Source organism: Macaca fascicularis, chromosome 2 (assembly GCF_037993035.2).
Source record: "Macaca fascicularis isolate 582-1 chromosome 2, T2T-MFA8v1.1".
NCBI classification, from domain to species: domain Eukaryota; kingdom Metazoa; phylum Chordata; class Mammalia; order Primates; family Cercopithecidae; genus Macaca; species Macaca fascicularis.
In genome coordinates this window covers 135,095,901-135,117,105 of record NC_088376.1, presented here as the reverse complement: position 1 = coordinate 135,117,105, position 21,205 = coordinate 135,095,901, and the positions used below count along the sequence as shown (strand labels likewise).

At 42.8% G+C, this 21,205-nt stretch overlaps 1 long non-coding RNA gene across 1 annotated transcript; it reads left to right on the top strand.

Moving 5' to 3' along the window:
• The first annotated feature begins 834 nt into the window (after positions 1-834).
• Positions 835-20,508, top strand: LOC123571804 (uncharacterized). The gene is made up of 4 exons (XR_006696044.2): positions 835-967; positions 8,010-8,179; positions 18,965-19,256; positions 19,949-20,508. It is a non-coding gene; the product is annotated as an uncharacterized lncRNA (long non-coding RNA).
• The last annotated feature ends 697 nt before the right edge of the window (positions 20,509-21,205 follow it).

Sequence of the window (21,205 nt, the reverse complement as noted above, 5' to 3'; positions counted from 1 at the left end):
TGAATAATGGAGAGAACAGGCCGTGGGAGTAATGCTGTGCAGGAGGAAGAATGCTTCCACAGAATTGGACTCTGGCACCACCCCCTACTAACTTTGGTCTTAGGCAGCTTCCTGAGCTTCTCTAAGCCTCAGTTTCCTCAACGGTCAATGGGCTCAGTAATTCTTATCTGACAGCTTGTTGGAAGGTTTACATAAATCAACGTACTATGATCTGAACTGCATACCCCCCAAATTAGTATATTGACACACTAACCCCCAGTGTGACGAATTTGGAGGTAAGACTCTCAGGAGGTAATTAAGGCTAGATGAGGTCATGGGAGAGGAGCCCCCATGATAGGATTGGTGACTTTATAAGAAGATGGAAAAACAGAGAGGGAAAGAGAGAGAGAGTTCTCTCTCTTTACCATACAAGGACACCACAAGAAGGCAGCTGTCTACAAGCCAGGAAAAGGGCCTTCACCAGAACCGGAATCAGCCAGCACCTTGATATTGAACTTCCAGCCTCCAGAACTGTGAGAAAATAAATGCCTGTTGTTTAAACCACCCAGACTATGGTATTTTGTTATGGCAACCTGAGCTGACTAATACACAAGGTATATTAAGGACCCTGCTTAGTGCTTGGCTCATTCTAAATGCTCAATAAATAAATAAGATTCATAACAATGAATACATTAATAAGCAATAAGTTAGGAAAATGAGAGCCAAGGTCTTTGAATGGCTAAACTGAGTATGTAATTTATTTTCTGGACCATGGGGAGTTTCTGAGCAGGAGACAAAAAGAGGAAGCATATGCGTGCATAGCTCTGAGGTCAGTGTGACAATAGGGCATTACATAAGGCGGGATTCAGCAAACATGAGGGTGCGTCAGGATCACTTGAAGGGCTTATGAAAATATAGGTTGCTGCTGCCTCTACTTTCTCTTTTACATTCCGCAGGACGGGATGGGGTTCAAGAATTTGCATTTCAGGTAAGTTCCCAGGAGATGCTGATGCTGCTTGTCTAGGGACAAGACTTTAAAAGAGGGAGGAAGAAAGATAGAGGAAAAACAGACAGAGAGATTAGCATGACTTTTGGTCTGGAATGGCAGCAGAATGCTTGCTCTGCAGACATTCAATCCACACTGTGATGGATGACGGAGAACGGAGGTGGTGCCTGGAGCTGCCAAAAGTAATTGCTTCAAGCATGGCACGCAATTATGGCATTGGTTTTTAGGTTTTGTTTTACTTTAAGGGTAAACCACTATAATTAGAAAACTTGCAAAATCCTGACTTACAAAGTGAGCAGATTTTCAAATCAGAGAAACATAGTTTTCATGCCTTCTCCAAGTTGTGGATCACTGCTCAGAGATGACTACTTGGGGCCAGTTGCTAAGACTGCTACTAGCTGCAAGGTAATATCATACACAGTGCTGGTAAGGTCATCTCTATCTGCAGGCCCATTGGGATGTTTGGTTGAATGTATGATGGTAGGAGTGAGATGGTCGGGTTCTTTTTCTGATTTTTCTTAGGACCCTGAGATGAACATTTGTGGTTTCTTCCATTCAGCGCTCATGTCTTTATATTTGTACCTGCACTCTCCCTACATCTTTCTTTGGGAAAATGCTTGTCACTGCCGCTTTCTTCTCCTCCTCCTCCTCCTCCTCCTCCTCTTCTTCCTCTTCTTCTTCTTCTTCTTCTTCCTCCTCTTCTGCTTTTTAGACAGAGTTTCACTCCATTGCCCAGACTGGAGTGCAGTACTGTGATCTCAGCTCAGTGCAACCCCCGCCTCCGGGGTTCAAGTGATTCTCCTGACTCAGCCTCCTGAGTAGCTGGGATTACAGGCACACATCACCACACCCAGCTAACTTTTGTATTTTTAGTAGAGACAGGGTCTTGCCTTGTTAGCCCTCAAACTCCTGACTCCAGGAGATCTGCCCACCTTGGCCTCCCAAAGTGTTGGGATTACAGGCGTGAGCCACCACACCTGGCACACTGCATACTACTATATGGTGTCTGTCAGGCTGCTAAACTCCTCAGTCTTCCCATAAGCCACAAGGGTGGGCATGAGATCGAGGTCTGGCCAATCCTAGTGTCTTCTCCCTTCAGCTCCTGTGACTGGGCTGAGGAAGCTTGTGACCATACCAGCCTATCAGAATCCTTGTCTGGGATTCATCTGTAAACCAAAAATAAAATTCTAAGCCTCCCAACCATCTTGATGGACCCCATCTCTTGGCCAAGGCCAAAGTTAACCAGAAAAACTAGTTTCAGGCCATGATGGGAAGAGGGAGTGAGACCTGCTTCACCATACCCTCCTCCCCTTTTGGAATTCAGGCTCACCTGACCAGCATTAACATCAACTCAACCTTAAGACTGATAGAACAGATGTTTTAAGTCTGATAAGAAACATTAACAATCTATTCTCTCTGCAGCCTGCTACCTGGAGGCTTCATCTACATGATAAAGCCTTGGTCTCTACAATGCCTTATCACAACCCAGACATTCCTTCCTATTGAGTCCAAGTCTTTAGATAATAACTCTTTCAACCAATTGCCAATCAGAAAATCTCTGAATCTGCCTATGACCTGTGAGCCTCCCGCTTCCAGTTGTCTTGCCATTCCAGACCAAACCAATATACATCTTACATGTATTGATTGATGTATTACATCTCCGTAAAATGTAGAAAACCAAGTTGTAGCTCAACTATCTTGGGCACATGTTCTCGGGATCTCCTGAGAGTTGTGTCACAGGCCATTGGTCACTCATGTTTGGCTAGAATAAATCTCTTCAAATATTTTACAGAATTTGACTCTCTTTATTGACACATCTATGGGTGCCAGAAGAGAGAAATCACTGTTTCCTCAGATGACCCTAAGATATGATGATGTGAGTGAAGCATGCAGTTCACCCAACCCTAAAATGAATGGAGTCCTCTTGTAAGAGGTGATCAGCCCCGACCTACAGAGAAAAGAGAAGCTAAGACTGGGCAGAGGAGGGAGAAAGGGGGAAAGGAAGGAAAAAGAGATGGGGAGGGAGGAAGGGACAGTGGAAAAGAGGAAGGGAGGGGGAGGGAAAAGAGATCCTTGTCGTTCGATTCACTAGCATCCCAAGGCTAATACCACATGCAAATTTTCACTCGCATGAGTCAAAAAAAACTTCCCCATTTTACTTAAGCTTTGAGTTGGTTTCTGGCACTTTTAACTAAAAAGGTCTGAATAATAAAGTTCATCAATCCACTTGTGACATCTAACTTATAGAATTCAGGTTGTGCTGGGAAATTGCTAATTCAACACTTAAGTGCCTACATCAGCGTGGGAAGGAGTCCTTTGGAGCTGTCTGAAATTTCAGGGCATTGTCCCCATTGGAAGCTTTGAACATTACACTTGGAAATGCTAATGAGAAAGAGAGAAAAGAGAGAGGGAGAGAAGGCTTAACCAATTTTCAAAAGCCCAAGTCAGTCTTTTTAGGAGAGAAAGAGGAAGGAAAAGGGATGGAAGACACTGGGAGTGTTTTTAGTGGATGAGACAATTGAGGGTCTTCCTTACCAGGTAGTGAGGAATTTTTCCTACAAAAAGGACACAAGTGGCTTTTGTATTTGTAGAGGGGACTAACCCTCCTGGGGGTGAGCTGTTCAAGGTGAAGTTATATAACCTATACAGTTGACTAAAGTGAATTCATCTCCATGCCCTCAGCAAGAAGAGTGAGAAAGAGGGCTGACAGTGTGTTGGTTCTGCCTATCCTCACCTGCAAGGGGCATGTGAGAACTGAAGTAGTCAGATTTACTTCCTACCTCCCACGGTGCAAGCACCTCACTGTGCTAGTGGGCATTTGAAGGGATTTTCCAAATGCAACTTTAACCATACACAATTTTCATCTGTGTAGAAATTTAGAACCCAACTCCCTACATAAGATGAGACAGCACCATCACAGGCCTCATATTACAAGCCTGTACAGGGGTGTGTGTGTGTGTATGTGTATGTGTGTGCGTATGTGTGTGTCTCAGAATATATCTGATGGTTATTTGAAGCTCAGTATTAATAAGCTATATAATAACTGGGTTCTATAGTATTTGAAATCAAAATCACTTTCACATTCCTCTAGTCCTCTGGGCTCTTGTAAATGATAAGTACATCAAAATGCCTTGTGATGGCCTTCTGGGAAAAAATCCTCTCAGCCCAATTTACCAGGCAACTTTTATCCCGTTGAATAAACTCGAGGCTCTAAGGCAGTGACTCTGCCATCAACAACATCTATGAAAGGCTGCACTTTGCGGTTGGTCTGTTTTGTGTGAGGTGGGCGCTTGCTGTTCTACTTGCCCAGTGGTGCTTTTTAATTGGAATGATTTTTATTTGGTCTGATTTCCTGAAATAGAATACATCGCCTGCTTTAGAAACCCCAGATAGTCTATCAATACAGAGAGCAAATTGTCCTGGGGTTCTTGGCTTAGCTGTTTGTGGGGGGAAAGACTGCTGGGCAAGGGGTTGGGGGGGGCAGTTGTAGCATATTCAAATCTGATATTGAAACAGTTTGTGTGTGTTTAGGAAGTAACCGCAAATTTGACATGCCACCTCCACCCCAAACCCCAAACTTGTTCCATTCCAATAGGCAGTAGTCTCAAAGACTCTCTTAAATGGTTCATTTCTCCCTATTTACAACTCCCAAAGTGGGCTGATTTTTAAGGGGAAATCAGTTTCTATGAACGTCTAGGGCCCCGAGTGGGTCTTTGCTCTTTATTTGTCCTGCTTTGTTTAAACCAAAGAACACCTCAAGTCAGTAACCAGGCGAGCAGGGGCCTGCGACAGGCATGGTCACCTGAAATCCATTTATGCACAGGGATTGAAGGAGTAATCATATTCTAAATAAGGCTAATCAAGCTTTTTGTGAAAGTGCCAAAACCCACACACAAACGTCACTCTCGGTATGTTCTCATTTCCACGGAGCAAAAGTGAAGGAGAGAAGGCTTATTGGGAAGCTGCCGCTGGCACATCGAATTAAGCAAATGCTCTCCCATAGGTGTGCACAGCAGGCTTCTTTTCAGAGGGAGGATGATGAGGAGGCAATGTGGTTCTTGCGTACTAAGGGACTCAGTGTACTGCGTCCCTCACACTCTAGGTGTGATTTTTCTTTTCTGTCACAGTTGAGCCCAGTTTGTATTTCTCCCCTTACTTTCTTTTGGTTCACTCTTTTCCTTCATGGTAATCTTGCTGCTTAATGATCCTGGCCCCAGGCTTCCAAGGCAACTTGCCAAGAAGATCAAGGTTACTTCTGAAGTCCATAGCTTCTCACTTCCTCTTCCTTTGTCTCTTACCTCTTCTCACTTCTCTCCTCACACCTCCCGCACAATGTCTGAAATATTCACTACCTCCAAGTGGCCCCGCTTTTGCAACCCACCCAAGTCTGTTATTTGTTTAAAAACTACCACTTATTTGAGTTCTGGCTCTGGGCCAGTCATCAGCAAACATTTTCTGCAAAGAGCTAGATAGTAAAGAGTCTCAGCTTGTGAGCCACACTGTCTCTGTTGCAACCCTTCACTCCGTTATATTATGTAAATAGCCATCAACAATACGTAAATGAACAGGTAGGTGTGTCTGTGTTGCAATAAAACTTCATTTACAAAAAGAGGCAATAGGCTGGATTTGGCCTGATGTTCAAATGGAGTGAGTCCATGTGACATACACAGGAAACTCACAAGGCTTTTAAGAATGGTATGTCCCCCAAAACACTGCCAGCTTGACCTGAAAGGGACAGAGAGAAGAGAATGAAAGAAGGCTGTCAGATCCCCAAAATTCTACAGACAGGAAACAGGCAGATGAAACTACAGCTGCAAACAAGTATTTACCCTTTATGAAAAAGGAAAGATGGCTGTGAGAGCAGACCTTATAGGCTCAGAAGGCAGAGCTGAGAGCCATGCCTTGAAACCTAATGGAGTTTTTCTGGTTGGATTTAGAAAATGTTTGGGACCAGAGACTCCTTTTTTCTTTCATTCTTCCCTCATTTTGAATGGGAATGTCTATAACTGTTAACCTGGTGGAGTGTGTTTCATTTTGTATTTTGGGAGCCGATAATTTGTTTGCTAGCTTCATAGGTCCACAGATAGAGAGAAACTGTGCCACACACTGGACTATACCCAGAGCTTCACCCATGCCTAAATTCGATGATTTATGTGATGAGAAATGAGACTTTTGACCTGATAAGACTTAGATGAGATTTTGGATTCAGGTTGATTGCTGTAATGGGTTGAGAGTTTTGAAGAATGGGGTCAATGCAGTTGAGATAGACATAAAACTTTGGGAACAGACAGCAGATTATTGCAGGTTGAACCATGGCCTCCAGGACGGCACAATGGCTCACACCTGTAATCCCAACACTTTGGTAGCCTGAGGAAAGAGGATCACTTGAACCCAGGAGTTCAAACCAGCCAGGGCAACATAGTGAGACACTGTCTCTTTTTAAATTAAATTAAAATAATAATAATAATAATAATAATAATAATAATGGCCCTCCAAAATGTCCACATCCTAATCCCTAGAACCTGTGAATATATTACTTTCCACTGTAAAAGGAATTCTGCAGATGTGATTAGGTTGAGGATCTTGAGATGGGGAGGTTATCCTGGTGGGCCCAATGTAATCAGAAGAGTACTTTTGAGAGATAAGCAGAAGCATCAGAATCAGAGAGAAAAATGTCAGGATGGAAGCTAAGGTCAGAGAAAAGAGAAGATGCCACACTTCTGGCTTTGAAGCTGGAAGAAGGGGCCACAACCAAGGAATACAGGCAGTCTCTAGAAGCTGGACAAAGCAAGGAAGCAGATTTTCCCCTAGAGCCTCCAAAAGGAAGATAGACTGACACCTTCATTTTAGCCCAGTATTTTGATTCCAGAACTATAGGATAATAAATTTACATTGTTTTAAGCCCACTGTGTTTGTGGCCATTTGTTATAGCAGCAAAGGAGACTAATACAGATTTTGCCAACCACTGATCTAAACATAAACTATGTTAGGGGCTTTCATACATTACCTTCTCCAGTCCTCACAACACCACTTTGAGGTAGGTATCAACAATATTCCCACTTGTAAGAGAGAAAATGATGCTTGCAGAGATTGATTCAACAGTCTACTTTACTGAATGTCAAAGCCCATGTTTCTGTCATATTGCTCTACTCAGGCAGACTTCCGTTTTCCTTATTTCAGAGTGACTCCCCAAGCCCCATTAATGTTTACCAGTCCTGGGTCCCAATCTCTTGGAACTTTTTCCTCTGTTCCTATGCATGTGTTTTTCATTCACTCAGCCTACATTTTCTGATACCTACGAAGTACCAAGCCTTGGCTTAGGTTCCAAGACAGGTATATAAAAGAGATGCTTATTCCAGGCTGGGAGGGGTGGCTCACACCTATAATCCTAGCACTTTGAGAGGCTAAGGTAAGTAGATCACTTGAGCTCAAAAGTTCGAGACCAGCCTGGGAAACATGGCAAAATCCCATCTCTACAAAAAATATAAAAATTAGCCAGGCATGGTGGCACATATTTGTAGTCCCAGCTACTCAGGAGGCTGAAGTGGGAAGGATTTCCTGAGCCAGGAAGGTTGAGGTTGCAGTGAGCAGTGATCATGTCACTGCACTCCAACCTGGGTGACAGAGCAAGACCCTGATATGTGTGTGTGTGTGTGTGTGTGTGTGTGTGTGTGTGTATCTCCTATTCTAGAAGAATCAACATCTCTCTCTCTGGTATTTGGGGATGGGACCTTTGGGAGATAATTAGATTTATATGAGGTCATGAGCGTGGAACCCTCATCACAGGATTTGTGGCTTTATAAGAGGAGAAAGGGTGAGATCTCTCTCTCTCTCTCTCTCTCTCTCTCTCTCTCTGCTGTCTGAAGACACAGCAAGAAGGTGTCTGTATGCAAGCCAAAAAGAGAGTCCTCATCAGAAAAATGAATCAGTAGGCACCAGATCTTGGATCTCCCAGCCTCCAGAAATGTGAGAAAGAATTGTCTGTTGTTTAAGCTATTCAGTCTATGGTATTCTGTTATTGCAGCCTGAGAAGATGGAGATAATCTTCAAAGCAAAAACAAAACCCTAAAAACAGCACTTGGGCTAGTAGCGGAAACAGGCTTACTCATCTGTAATAAGTGGACTAAGCAGGAGGCAGGACAGCATGGAGTGGTTGGCTGACGCTTAGATGGCCTCAAGGATCCTCATCTCCTGGTATGTATGCCCCTGTGATCCCACTGTGTGACAGTGGGTTGGCCAAGCAACTTGCTTTTAACTAATAGAATATAGCAAAGGTGATAACATGTCACTTCCATGATTATGTTACATAAAATGGCAATGTCCATATTGCTAACAGTCTCTCTCCTTTGCTAGACATAATGAGGCAAATTGCCATGTTGTGAGCTATTCTACAGTGAGGCTCATCTGGCAAGGAACTGAGAGTGACCTCCAACTGACAGCAAGTAGGGACCTGAGGCTCTGTCTGATAACCTAAAAACAACTGGATTCTGCCAACAGCCATGTGAACTGGAAAGTAGCTCTTTCCCCAGCCGAGCATTCAAATGAGACCTCAGTCCTGGCCAAAACCTTCATTGTAGTTATTCAAAGGACCTCCTAAGTTGTGCCCAGATTCTTTACCTACAGATACAGCGAGAAAACAAATGTATGCTCTTTTAAGCTGCTAAGTTGTGATAATTTGTTATACAGCAATAAATAACAAATGCAAGTTGAGAGCATGGGTTTAGACTCATTGGACATATATTGTGGTTCAAATTTTGCCTTGACTACTTACTCCTGTATTCTTGGGCATGCCACTCAGAGGCTTAGTTTTCTTATGTGCAAAATAAGATAATACCAGAGCCTACCACATCACAAGTATTCAATTATTGCTATCTGTTATTATTTTTTTAAGAGCTAAGGACTCAAAGAAGAGGGAAAGTTAATTTTCTCTGAAATCAGAGCAAAATAATTAAAACTAACACTTGAATTGGGCTCTCAAATTTACAAAGGCTCACATAGGAATTACTGAGTTTAATCCTTACTGCGGTGTTTCCTGACTATGGGCAATTTTGTTTCCCAGGGAATATTTGGAGATGTTTTTGATTGTCACAACTGGTAGAAGGTGCTACTGGCATCTAGTAGCTGGAGAATAGAGATGCCGATAAACATCTTGCAATGCACAGGGTACTCCCCCTACACACACACACACACACACACACACACACACACACACACACACATACACACACAGAATTATCTAACCAGAATGTTGATAGTGCTGAGGTTGAGAAACTGTGCCTTAGTAATCTTATGAGGGAGTGCATGCTTATCATGCATGACTCCTAGATGAGAAAACTGACGCTAAGAAAGGTTGAATGTTGGGGTGGGGGATCAAGTAGGTGGCAGGTAGCAGGGCTGTAGAAGGCTTTTCTGGCAGGCCCCAAATGCATTGCTTTTTCTTCACCCCAACTTGACCTACTAAGCCTGTCTGGAGGCCCACTGATTTCAGCCCAGAGGCAATGAACAGAATGTGGCAGCCTACAGGAGATATGGTGAAGGCTTAAGGCATTGGGCCAGGTCAGGACAGAATTTGTTCAGGAGCAGATATATTCGATCCCACTTGGTAGAAGAGTGAGAGTAGAGGGGACTATTCCATCAGAATCCAGAGGCATTCCTGCCTATATAAAAATTCTGTATTCTTATATAGAGATATCTTGATATTCTTTTTCAACTCTTGAGATTTCGAGCTAAAAAAGACATTCATTCAACCAACATTTTTGATTATTGTTTCCGCTTAGACTGACATCATTAAGACTTTCCATGGTCCTGGCATTTTACAGTTCCAACGATTGTTCCCCAATAGTAACCCATGTAAACCTCTCAGTAGATAGTTGTGTTCCCATTTGACAGATGAGGAAACTGAGCTGTGGAGAGGAATGTAATTATATATCAAAGGACACACAGTTTTCAAAGGGCAGAGCTGGGTTCCAAACCCAGGCTTTTAACATCAAGTCCACATTAACTTCCACGCTAGCACTGAGCTCCCTATAATGGAGTTTGGGGTATTTGCAGGAAGGGGGTGTAAAGCATTTCCTATTTTCAAGGAATTTGCTATTTAAAGGAGGAGACAATTATAGTAGGTGAGTAAAATTAAAAGGAGAGTGAAAACACATACTTAAAATGGTTTCAAACCACACACTCCTGGGAGCACGGGGAAGAGAACAAAAAAAAAAAAAAAATGGTTCTCAGGGGTGGGGCTGAGGGAAAAGGAGCTGGAAAGCCTTCAGGGAAGAGGTGACACTTGAGCTGAGGCTTAAATTACAGGCAGAACAAAAAGCCAATGCCCCAAATCAAACAATAGATTCACTTGTTAAAAGTGATTTCTGCCTCCAGATGCTAAAAGAAAAAAATTCCTAATTCCACTCTAACCAGTCCTCAGCGACAGAGCCTTAGGACTTCATGCAGGTTCTTATTATTGCTCCTTTTTCTCCTTGCATGATTCTACAGCCAGGCAGCCTGAGTTCTGTGTGCTTCTGATCAGGGCTGAAGATTTGCTGCATTTGGCTTGTCTTGTGATTTATTTTGTGGTGTGATTATACTAAGTTTATGAGACAAGAATCTTATCACCACTATCAGCACTTTTGTTTTTCCATTTTCTGTTCATTTTTACAAAATAATAAGAGAAATGACCTCCTAAAATAGTCACATAATCACACAAACCAACACTCTCCTGGGCAGACAACAACAGCAATGTGAGAAAGGGAACCCTTAGCCAACAGACCACACACACTTGGATGCCATCGTTTGAAGCACTGATTCAACTGTTGAAAAATAGAAACCCAATTTCTACATGTGGAGGGTGATTTGGGCCTCTCAAGACAGAAAGCATAACTGTACAGGTGACATAATATATTCATTTATTAATTCACTTAATAAATATCTACTAAAGACCTATTCGTTTCCAGACACCGTTTCAGGAAATGGGATATAGCCATAAAATTGACATATAAGGTCCCCATCCTCATGGAACCTCCAGACTAGATGGGGAGATGGACAATATATAAGTAAGCATATCAAGAAGTAAGGTAAGTTCAGGCTGGGCATGGTGGCTCACACCTGTAATCCCAGCACTTTGGGAGGCCGAGACGGGTGGATTACTTAAGGCCAGGAGTTCGAGACCAGCCTGGCCAACACAGTGAAACCCCTTCCTCTACCAAAAATACAAAAAATTATCCAGGTGTGGTGGCACACGCCTGTAATCTCAGCTACTTGGTAGGCTGAGGCATGAGAATTGCTTGAACCCAGGAGGCAGAGGTTGCAGTGAGCCGAGATCATGCCACTGCACTCCACCCTGGGTGGCAATAATAATAATAATAATAATAATAATAATGTAAGTTAAAATTGTTATAAATACTAAGTAGGGTCACCAGATCAAATACAGCAGCAGTCCCCAAACTTTTTGGCACCAAGGAGCAGTTTTGTGGAAGACAATTTTTCCACAGACCAAGGGCGGGGCCTTGGGGGGATGGTTTTGGGATCATTCAAGTGCATTACAGTTATTGTGCACTTTATTTCTATTATTATTACATTGCACATTCTACAACTCACCATAATGCAAATCAGTGGGAACCCTAAGCTTGTTTTCCTGCAACTAGACAATCCCATCTGAGGTGATGGGAGACAGTGACAGATCATCAGGCATTAGATTCTCATAAGGAGCTTGCAACTTAGATCCCTCACATACGTAGTTCTCAATAGGGTTTGCACTCCTATGAGAATCTAATGCTGCTGCTGATCTGACAGGAGGCAGAGCTCAGGTGATAATGCGAGCAATGGGGAGTGGCTGCAAACACAGATGGAGCTTTGCTCGCTCACCTGCTGTTCACCTCCTGCTGTGTGACCCAGTTCCTTATGGGGAGTTGGGAACCCCTGAAATACAGGATATGCAGTTAAATCTGAATTTCAAATAAACATCAAATTTTTTTAGTATGTGTACATCCCAAATATTGCATGCTAGCTGCAATATTGTATTTTCACTAGCTAACTCGGGCAACCCAAGCACTAAGAAAATAAATGGAGTAACTGGAGTGCTATATCACACAGGGCTCCACCACAGAAAAAGAACCAGTGGAATATATTCAGAGATTTATTGTGAAGAATTGTCTCGAGCAGGTATAGGGGCTGGCTAGGCCAGTCTAAAATCTGTAGAACTGGCCATCAGGAAGGATGGGCTGGAAATCTTGAGCACAACTGAATCTGCTGTTGAAAGACAGAATTTCATCCTCCTCAGAGAAACCTCAATTCTATTTTTAAGACCTTTCAGCTGATGGGGTCAGGTCCACCCAGACTGTGGAGAATAATTTTCCTTACTGAAAGATGATGGACTTTAATCATACCCACAAAATACCTTCCCAGCAACACCTAGACTAGTGCTCCATTGAATAACTGGGGGCTATAGCCTAGCCATGCTGACACATACAACTGACTGTCACAGATGGGAAGGGGAGGGGAACCCACACAGGAAAGGCTTCTCTAAGAGGTGGGGGCATTTGAATTGAGACGTGAACATTGAAACACTGAGCATTACACTGCCATTCTATGAGCCATGAGGTGAGAATATTCCAGATGGAAAGAAAAGCAGATGGAAAGGCTCTCAGATGGGAAAGAACCTGTCTTATTTTAGGAACAAAAGAGAGGTCTGTGTGTCTGGAGTGGAGTGATCGAGGGGCACAGTGGTACCTGATTGAGTGAGAGAGGAGGACAGAAGCTGGGTTGTGCACAGTGATGTACAAAAGCCAAGTTTATAGATCTCCAGGTTACTACTTATAAAAAGACGGTGATGGAGAGAAAGCAGAGCAGATCTTTGAAGAAGCTTCTACCTGAGTATTTCTGGGTATCAAATTGGTATAAAGGTGTCTATTTGCTTGCTCAAAAAAAGTGCTTAAGGCATGGAACTTAAGAAAGTCTGAACATCATCAAATTGAAATGATCCAGGACTCCATAAAGTCAGACCAACCCTTCTTATTAGGTTGGTGTAAAAGTAATTGTACTTTTTGCCATTAAAAGTAATGGCAAAAAATTGTTGTTTCAGAAAAGCAATCTTCTCAATAGCTGAAGAATAAGCTTAATAGCTGGGGAATCTCCATGGGACATCTCCAGTCTAGAGGTTTTCCTTAACCAGTCTTTGCATTCCAGAGCCTATTGAAGGCTCGAGTTGTCAGATGGCGAGCAAATTGTTTACATGAAGCCGCTGAATAGGAGTCAACACTTTCTATGTCTTGGAGACTTACAACTTGCTTAAGAAAAGATTGCAACTTAAATCGGTTTTACATATTGATATTGGATTGTAATTCCACAGACAGCTTTGCCTCCTGGGTATTGTAAATATGTTTGTGAGCCCTCAATATTGATGATGTGCAGAAAACATTATTACCTAGGCCAGCTGGAAATTCCAGATATCAATAACTTTGCAGAATTTGCCTGTTGCCTCCAACTTAAACCAGGAGTCCTCCAAACTGGATAAAAGAACTTCAGGAAAATCACTTATATTTTCTCAACCTAGGTTTCCCTACCCATTAGGGGAAAAAATGAAGATTTTTCAACCCTCTGAGTTATCTTTTGACCCAGAAATTCTGGTTCCATGAGACTTCTGTAGCTAATACTGTAGAGTATCCCCATCATTGTGTTTCAATTTGGTAACAGGGATCAAGAAATGTTGATCCCTGTTATACGTCACGTGCTAGAGCAATTTTGCTTCCTAAAATCTTCATGATGGAGTCTTCCTGTTCTATCTCCCCACCCCCACTAATAATCAAATAATTATCTATTGTAGCACAAAAAATTACCCCTACAATTTAGTGGTTTAACACAAAAAAATATTTACTATCTCCACAATTTCTGTGGATTAGGAATTTGAGACATAGCTGGGCTCTGGCTTAGGGTCTCTCATGTAGATGCAGTCAAGATGCCAGCTGGGTCTATGGTCAACTGAAGGTTTGACTGGGGCAGGAGAAGCACATGGCTGTTGGTGGAAGGCCTCAATTTCTCACCATGTGGCCTCTCCATGGTGTATCCTCGTGACATGGCACCTGGCTTTTCCCAGAATGGGTGATGTAAGAAAGAAGGAAGCTTAAATGTGTCTTATGATCTAGTCTTGGAAGTCATAAATGATCAGTCCCATTATATCTATTGGTTAGAAGTAAATTACTAAGTCCAGCCCCACACTCAAGTCAGGGGTGGAAATTAGGAGGACCCCCAAACACTTTTGGACATATTTTATACCACCAAAATTCTGCCTTGTGTGTGTGCCAGAGAAACTTCACTCCCTAAGATCCTGATGACGTTGTTCTTCCAACTCTGTCTTCCCAACCTCACCCCTACTAGTTAAATAGTATTTAGCCTATAACTTTTCTCTCCTTCTGTCTTGTGTAATTTATTCTGAGCACAATGTGGCCTTGCTTAAGAAAGCCTGAACATCAAAAATACTCCTCTTTTGCTGCTTTCAAGTTTTTAACTCCCTTGGTAGTAATTGGCAAATCTTCCATTGCATGAGGATAGGGAAAGTATAAAGTGGAGGTTAAAATAAGATACATTTTTTTCTTTAGCCCCTTGATATGGTTTGGCTGTGTCCCCACCCAAATCTCATCTCGAATTCCGACGTGTTATGGGAGGTGCCCAATGGGAGGTAATTGAATCATGGGGGCAAGTCTTTCCTGTGCTGTTTTTGTGATAGTGAATAAGCCTCATGAGACCTGATGGTTTGTAAAAAGGGAAATTTCCCTCCACAAGCTCTCTTTACTTGCCATCATCCACGTAAGATGTGACTTGCTCTTCCTTGCTTTCTGCCATGATTGTGAGGCCTCCCCAGCCATGTGGAACTGTGAGTCCAATTAAACCTCTTTCTTTTGTAAATTGCCCAGTCTCAGGTATGCCTTTATGAACAATGTGAAAACTGACTAATACACCCCTTTAGACAGATGGACCACTTTATGCACCATTGCATCCAGTGATTAGATTGTGCAGAAATATTCCAGAGCCAGGCTGGCCAGAGGATGGCCCTCTCAAATAGCAGCCAGCATATTGATCAGAGGGATTTTGACACACACAAAGACATCCAGGGATGCATGCACACAGAGAAAAGATCATGTGAGGACACAGTGAGAAGATGGCCATCTGCAAGGCAAGGAGAGAGGCCCCAAGAAATCATATTTGCCGACACCTTGATCTTGGACTTCCAACTTTCAGACTATGAGAAAATAAATTTCTGTTGTTTAAGCTACCTAGTTTGTAGTATTTTTTTATGGAAGCCCTAGCAAGCTAATACAGCTGTCAATGTAAAGTCTCAAAAGTAAATTAGATCATGTCACTCCTGTTTAAAAATCCTTGAAGGGCTTCTCACCACACTTAGAATAAAATCTGCACTCCTTAATGTGGGCTACGTCACCCGGGCACTGCTTATCTTTTCAACTCCGTCTACCACTAAGCTTCTCCAGCCCACAGTGCTGCAGTCATAGTGGCCTTTCAACAAACCGTCCTGCAGTCATGCCATGTTCTTTTCTTCCTCATGGCCTTGGCATTTGCTGTTCTTTCTGCCTAGAAGCTCTACCTAGTGCTTTTTACCTAGTTGGTACTTAAGCCATTCTTCAAGATATATTAATAGTTTCAAAATCATCTCCTCAGAGAGATCCTCCAGACCACCTGTGGAGTCTGTTCCCCTCTCCATTAATCTAGGCTGGCCTCAGTGACTCGTTTGAACAATCACACGCAGCAAAAGTGAAGTATAGAGACTTTCAAGTCTAGATTATATCAAGCTTTGCAGCTTCCACTTTGTCTCTTGGAATACTAACTCTTAGAACCCAACAATCACGCTGTAAAGAAGCTCAAGCAACCACATGGAAAGTACTAAAACCCATGGGTGTCAGGCAGTCCAGGTTAAGTTCTCAGTTCACAACCAGGACCAACTTGCCAGCCACGTGAATGAGCCAGCCCTAGCTGAGCCTCCCTAGCTGACACTCCATGGAGCAGCGATGTTTGTTTTGACAATTAAGTTTTGAAGTGATCTGTTACACAGTAATAGATCATGAGAACACCACTTTATATAACATACCACCCTGACTGATTAACATCTACTGCACCATTGTTTTATTCTCTTCATAGCACCTGCCACAATCTGAAATTACCGCATTTATTTAACTTCCTTATTTCCTATTTCCCACCACCACTAGAATATAAACTCTACAAAGGCAGGCAACCTGGCTTTGTTATTCATCACTAAATCCATAATGGAGTAGATGCTCAATAAATACTGAATGAATGAATAAATGAAGGAGTGAAAAAGTGAATTAATGAACTGACTTCAAGCCCTTGATTCAGAATGATAAGGGAAGGGATCTCTTCTGCCTAGTTAAGTCAGTACAGTTGACAAAATATTAAATCAATGATGTCCTGAGCCTCCTTGGTTTGCACTGGGCTGTTCATTCTTCTGCAGTGAACACTCTTTCCCCTACAGTCACATTCACTTGGCTTGGAATTTGAGATCCATCCAGTGAGGAACAGTTCACTCCAATAAAAGAATCTTGTTTCTGAAGAGTTATGAATGAACAAAGGCCTGGAGCTCTGTGGCACTGTGGAAAACCAATGAACCTGCTGCCTCATTCTCTTTTAAAGGGATGTGCCACGTTTGCATTTTCATCAGAACTTCAATTTTACCCTTTCTATCTCTTATCTTTTCTTTCCCTCTTTTCTCTCTCTCTCTTCCTTTGAATGCATAGAATACTAAAAAGATTAAAAGGCCTTGGAGTGTATGGAATGTATTCACAGGGTGATATTAATATCAACATTTTAGAAAGAAAACTGACCCAAATTGAGACCCATCTAGACTGATTTTGGCAAAATGAGGTGTCAACCTTTGAAACTGTCAAATCCTCCCATCCTATGGGATTTCTCCACCACTGACAGGACACATATTTCTCCCATCCTTGCTCTGCAATGTCCCTTCTAAACTTAGATAGATAGATAGATAGATAGATAGATAGATAGATAGATAGATAGATAGATAATAGATGATAGATAGATGATAGATAATAGATAGATGATAGATAGATAGATAGATAGATAGATAGATAGATAGATAGATAGATAGACAGACAGATAATAGATGTAGATAGATGGTTTGGCTGTGTCCCTACCCAAATCTCATCTTGAATTCTCACGTGTTGTGGGAGGGACCTGGTTGGAGGGAACTGAATCATGGAGGCAAGTCTTTCATGTGCCGTTATCGTGATAGTGAATAAGCCTCACAAGATCTGATGGTTTTGAAAAAAGGCATTCCCCTGCACAAGCTCTCTCATTTTTTACCAGCCACCATCCATGTAAGATGTGACTTGCTCCTCCTTGCCTTCCGTCATGATTATGAGGCTTCTGCAGCCATGTGAAACTTTAATTCCAGTTAAAACTCTTTCTTTTATAGATTTCTCAGCCTTGGGTATGTCTTTATCAGCAGCATGATAAGATAGATAGATAGATAGATAGATAGATAGATAGATAGATAGATAGATAGTGTATATAGACAGGTGTAGACAGATAATAGAAATTTCTTCTCCCCTCCTTCCCCCAGGATAGATTCCTTTCCCCAAAAGTCATTTCTGCCCCCAAAACAGAGATACCAAGAAACTGATTAATGCTGGTATTTTTGAGTTGGATTGTGTGTCTGCCCAGCCAGTCTTGACTGGTCAAGTTGGAACACATGGGACAGGAGAGGGACAGGATCCCAACATTCACATAGAGCCTGACTTAACTGCTATGCCTACCAGCCAGCCAACAGAAACCAAGAGAGAGGGATTTGGAGCCTTGCCTTTCCAGGGATCTATCCAAAGGCATTTGTAGGTCAGGGTCTGGAACAAGTTGCCATCTAGGCCAACTGCCTATGACTCAGCTCATTCCAACATTTTAATACGAGTGATACCTGGTTAAAAATGAACACCATAAATGACTGAAAGGAATTCAAGAGCTAGGTATCAAAGGGCAAGAGCTACCTTATTCCCTCTTGACTTGGTTATGGCAAGAGGTTTATTAATCTAGTCTGCCATGGCAGACATTGTCAGGACCCTCCTGTACCCCTCATTCTTACCACTTTTGTGCATACTGGCCTGACTTCCAACTGCTGGCACCTCTATTTCTTTGCCTGGGAGTTTTCTCTTCCTGACAGAAGGCCCTGAGAGCAGCCCTCAACCAATTACTAATAGGAGTTGGTGTATAAATATCCTAGCCCCCTCACGCTTGGAGCAGGATAGCTCAGAGGCACATTTCTACACTGACTCCTAGAGTTTCTTCAGTGGGACTAAGCTCTAGTCACCCACAGGAGTAGCTAGCTTGAAAACATACCCTTTATTAACCTTTATCCCCTCCTTCTCTTCACCTTGACCTGCCTCCTAATGTCCCCTTCCTTCCGAAATCTCAAACTGTCTCCACTCTAATCCTTGTCTTAGAGACCATTTCTGGGGGAACCCAAACTAAGACAGCTAGGTATTCATTCAGAAGCATTCGTCCAATTCCTTCTATATAGCAAAGGCTGTGGCCCATACCTTAGAGACTTTAAAATCTAGCTGGCAATACCAGTTTATCCAGCCAATGACAATAGAAGACTCTACGTGTTAGAAGTCCTGTCAGAGAGCCCCTGTGCCATATACAGAGAGAAAGAGCAATGACAGCAAAGTTGTTCAGCCCACTGCTCAGCTGGAGCCCCGTGGCAGGGTGTTCACCTGGGTCTTTATCTATGTGCATCCAAAATCTCTCTGGGAGATATGCAACTCTCTAAGCTGACCCAGCATGGAGATATGGTTTTAAAAAGCCACATTAAAGAATCACATTAACCATGCCCCCAAGATCTGGGATATAAATCAGAATGCGAATTGTGAACTTACAGTAAGTGAATTTACACCAGCTGCCAGGCAGGCTCAGGAATACTAATATAGCCTTAGCAGCATTTCTCCTCCCCCACAGGAAAATGCCTGGTTGAAGCCAGCTTGCAATTCCAAAGTCAGAAGGTTGCCTGGGAAGCCATGAAACAAAGCCAAATCAAGGCAAAGCAGACACATGGAGATTTTGAGACTGAGAAGAGGGAAACTGAGGACATTCATGTGAGATGGTTTCAAGTTTCCCTTAGAAGGAGAAGTTATCTTCAGAAGGTCAGGTTGCTGAGGTGGATGTTCAAAAACAACAAAGTGTGTAGCTACCATTGTGAGGAAGACCATGGAAAATGGAAAAATCAGAATGAAAGACTTTCTGAACAAGAGTAAGTACCCCCACTGATATGGCTTGGCGGTGTCCCCACCCAAATCTCATTTTGAATTGTAGCTCCCACAATTCCTACGTGGTGTGGGAGGGACCTGGTAGGAGGTAATTGAATCATGGAGGGGGTGGATCTTTCCCATGCTGTTCTCATGATAGTAAATAAGTTTCACGAGATCTGATGGTTTTATAAAGGGGAGTTTCCCTGCATAACTCCCTCCTGCCTGCTGCCATGTGCGACGTGTGTTTTGCCTTCCACCATGACTGTGAGGCCTCCTCCCCAGGCACATGGAACTTGAGTCCATGAAACCTCTTTTTCTTTATAAATTACCCAGTGTCGGGTATATCTTTATCAGCAGCATGAAAACAGACTAATACACCTGTGTTTGCCACCACCCACATTAAAACAACTTTAATTTGAACCTAGTCAAAGTACGTGGGCTTTCCAACCAGGCAGAGCCACGGTTTCATCCTCACTCCACCAGAAATTAGCTGTGTGTGGATGTTAGTCTCTGGGCTTTGTTTCTAAAATGTATGTAATAATGCACCAGGTTGTAAAACCCAGTGAGAATTCTGTGAGATTATGCATGCAAAGTGCCGAGCATGGGGCCTGGCTCATAGCAAGTATCAAATAAGTGGTGGACAAGTTGTCATTTTCACTTGTGGTTGATAATTTCCACTTTTGCCTTTCTGCAGCCTAGAGATAGAAGCAGATAATGCATGTGTCATCTACATCTGGCAAAAGCCAAAGGTCTGGAAGATGGACAAAGGAATCCAGGCAAAAAGGAGCCCATGATTGAAATGCATTACCAGGTGCACCAGTTCAAATGCAATCAGGAGGAACAAGGGGAAGAGGGAGAAGTCTAGAGCAGGACTTCTCAAACTGACTATTCAAGTCACCTAGAGATCTTAGTGAAATGCAGACTCTGATGCAGTAGGTCCTGGCAGGAAACTTGAGATTCTGCATTTTGACCAAGCTCCAAAGTGAATGTCAGTGCTGTTGTCCTTGGTCCACACAGGGAGGAGCAAGGATCTGAGGCTTGGAGAGCAAACGTCAAGTTCAGAAGAAAGACTGGAAGTTTGGGGATAAAACCCAAATATGGCTAAAGAAAGCCAGTAAGTATGCTTTGAGTTGTATTTTCCATTGCATCTGAAGCTGTGCTGGCCAACATGGTAGTCACTGGCCCTGTGTGGCTATGGGCTAGCCCTAATGGACACGTGCTCTAACATGTAAAATACACACTGAATTTCCAAAACTTGGTACCAAGAAAATAATGTAAAATATCTCAATACTTTAAAAACATTATTACATGTTGAAATAATATTTTAGATATATTGAGCTAAATAAAAGATACCTGTATTATTGAAATTAACGTCACCTGTTTCTTTTTACCTTTTTAATATAGCTACAAAAAAAAATTAAATTTACATTTGTGGCTTATGTTAAATTGAACAGCCCTAGTCTAGAAAGGGTTTCTTTCTCTCGCCTTCTCTGAGCTTCTGCCCAAAACCCCACTCTCAGCAATTCCTGTAGTGTCCCAGGGAAAACTGTAGACTAGAGAGATTTATTGCTCTGAAGGGGAGACGGGCAGGTCTGCGCGAGGGAGCTGTTTGGGAGGAACAAGGTAGAAACATGCCAAGTCATTCTCTGCAACAGCAGAGCCATAGCCATGGGGCCGGCTGGGAGGCCTGGATCCTGGAGATGCCAGCCTGCCATGCTCCAGTGCCTTCTGTCTGGGCCTCGTCAGTCCTTTCTCGTGTTCTCCTCCCTATCCTGGGCGACAGGTAATTAGCAAGGCCAGCTGGCAGCCTCCACCGGGCACTGCCGCCAGAGAGCCAGCAGCCGGCCTGCAATTACTGTAATCCTGGCTTGGCCTCCAAAGAGAGCTCTATTCAGCTCTCCCTCTGCAAGTTGGCTTGAGGTGATGGGGCTTGTAACCTGTACATTCTCTG